The 2,729-nt window shown below is 35.8% G+C and overlaps 1 pseudogene; it reads left to right on the top strand.

Moving 5' to 3' along the window:
- The first annotated feature begins 1,867 nt into the window (after positions 1 to 1,867).
- LOC103584471 lies at positions 1,868 to 2,724 on the top strand (annotated as a pseudogene).
- The last annotated feature ends 5 nt before the right edge of the window (positions 2,725 to 2,729 follow it).

Here is a 2,729-nt window from a genome sequence, read left to right on the forward strand (position 1 = left end):
ATATATTGGATATTTATTTTGAAATGGGATCTGTGATTCGTGGCACATTCTATTTGTTAATTCAGTAAGTAATCCTAAAATTCTATAATACAGACCATTTTATCCCTTTGTATCATAACTTATGAATAGCACATTGGAGGAATAAAGACCTTGTTCACAGTCTTACATGTAGTGAGTTAAAGAATCAGGACAATATGAAAGCTGTGTGATATAACAGACTTTTTCCTATCTTTGGTTTTGCTAAAGAGTTGGTTAGTTTAAATTTCTATTTCATAGACTCAGAGAAGTGGTTTTTATAAATGACAACTGTTAAGGTAAGAGATCAGGTTTTAGCATCTACCAAAAATGACTACTTTTTACTCAGGGGCTTCAGGATTCTGAATTTCAGATGCGCCTCACTTTACTATACTTGGCTTTATTGCTCTTCACAGATGTTGCACTTTGCAAATTGAAGGTTGGCAGCAACCCTGTATTGACCACGTCTATCGAGACAGTTTTCAAACAGCCTGTGCTCGTTTCATGTCTCTGTGTCACATTTTAGTAATTATGCCAATATTTTAAACATTTTCCTTATTATTACATATAATATAGTTATTTCTGATCAGTGATATTTGATGTTATTGTTAAAATTTTTGTGGACCGCACCCATGTAAGAAAGTGAACTTAATAAATGTTGTGTGTGTTCTGATGCTCCACTGACCAGCCTCTCTCTCTCTCACCTTGGCCTCCTTAATCCCTGAGACACAATGAAGTTGAAATTAGGCCAATTAATTACCTTACGACAGCCTGTAAGTGTTCAAGTGAAGTGTCACATGTCTTTCACTTTAAATAAAAAGCTAGAAATAATTAAATGTAGTGAGGAAGGTGTGTCGAAATCCAAAATAGTCCACTTGCATCACTTAGCCAAGTTGTGAGTACAAAGTAAAAGTTCATTAAGGAAATTAAAAGGGCCCCGCTACTTACATATATTGGATATTTATTTTGAAATGGGATCTGTGATTCGTGGCACATTCTATTTGTTAATTCAGTAAGTAATCCTAAAATTCTATAATACAGACCATTTTATCCCTTTGTATCATAACTTATGAATAGCACATTGGAGGAATAAAGACCTTGTTCACAGTCTTACATGTAGTGAGTTAAAGAATCAGGACAATATGAAAGCTGTGTGATATAACAGACTTTTTCCTATCTTTGGTTTTGCTAAAGAGTTGGTTAGTTTAAATTTCTATTTCATAGACTCAGAGAAGTGGTTTTTATAAATGACAACTGTTAAGGTAAGAGATCAGGTTTTAGCATCTACCAAAGATGACTACTTTTTACTCAGGGGCTTCAGGATTCTGAATTTCAGATGCGCCTCACTTTACTATACTTGGCTTTATTGCTCTTCACAGATGTTGCACTTTGCAAATTGAAGGTTGGTGGCAACCCTGTATTGACCACGTCTATCGAGACAGTTTTCAAACAGCCTGTGCTCGTTTCATGTCTCTGTGTCACATTTTAGTAATTATGCCAATATTTTAAACATTTTTCTTATTATTACATATAATATAGTTATTTCTGATCAGTGATATTTGATGTTATTGTTAAAATTTTTGTGGACCGCACCCATGTAAGAAAGTGAACTTAATAAATGTTGTGTGTGTTCTGATGCTCCACTGACCAGCCTCTCTCTCTCTCACCTTTGGCCTCCTTAATCCCTGAGACACAATGAAGTTGAAATTAGGCCAATTAATTACCTTACGACAGCCTGTAAGTGTTCAAGTGAAGTGTCACATGTCTTTCACTTTAAATAAAAAGCTAGAAATAATTAAATGTAGTGAGGAAGGTGTGTCGAAATCCAAAATAGTCCACTTGCATCACTTAGCCAAGTTGTGAGTACAAAGTAAAAGTTCATTAAGGAAATTAAAAGTGCCACTCCAGTGAACAAATTAATAAGAAAGCAAAGAAAAAAAAAAAAAAAAGAAAATTTTAGTGGTCTGCTTAGAAGATCAAACCGCCCCGAACTTTCCCTGAAGCCAGCCTGATCCAGAGCAAGGTCTGAACTCTCTTCAGTTCCGTGAAAGGTGAGAGAGGTGAGAAATCTGCAAAAGAAAAGGTTGAACCTAACAGAGCTGGCTCATTATGTTTAAGGGAAAAATCCATCTCCAGAACATAAAAGCACAAGGTGAAACAGCAAGTGCTGCTGTAGAAGCTGCAGCAAAGGATCCAGAAGATCTAGCTCAGATCTTTGATGTAGGTGGCTGCACTAATCAAAAGATGTTCAGAGTAGATGAAACAGCCTCATATTGGAGGAAGTTGCAATCGAATAGTTTCATAGCTACAGAGAAGTCAATCCCTGGCTTTAAAGCTTCAATGGACATACTGACATTCTCGCTAGGGGCTAATGCATCTGTTGATATTACTTTGAAGCCAATCTTCATCTACCTTTCTGAAAATCCTAGTATCATTCACAATTACACTGAATCTACTCTGCCTGTGCTGTATAAATGGAACATAAAGCCTGGATGACCTTACGTCTGATTACGGCATGGTTTACTGAATATTTTAAGTCATCTGTGAAGACCTACTGCTAAAAAAAAAAAAAAAGAGATTTCTTTCAAAATATTACCGCTTACTGACAATGCATTTAGTCGTCTTCAATCTCTGATGGAGATGTTCAAGGAGCTTAATGTTATTTTAATGCTTGCTAACACAATATTTATCCTACAGCTCATGGATCAAGGATT

Source organism: Galeopterus variegatus, unplaced genomic scaffold (genome assembly GCF_000696425.1).
Source record: "Galeopterus variegatus unplaced genomic scaffold, G_variegatus-3.0.2 Scaffold59271, whole genome shotgun sequence".
Taxonomy (NCBI): domain Eukaryota; kingdom Metazoa; phylum Chordata; class Mammalia; order Dermoptera; family Cynocephalidae; genus Galeopterus; species Galeopterus variegatus.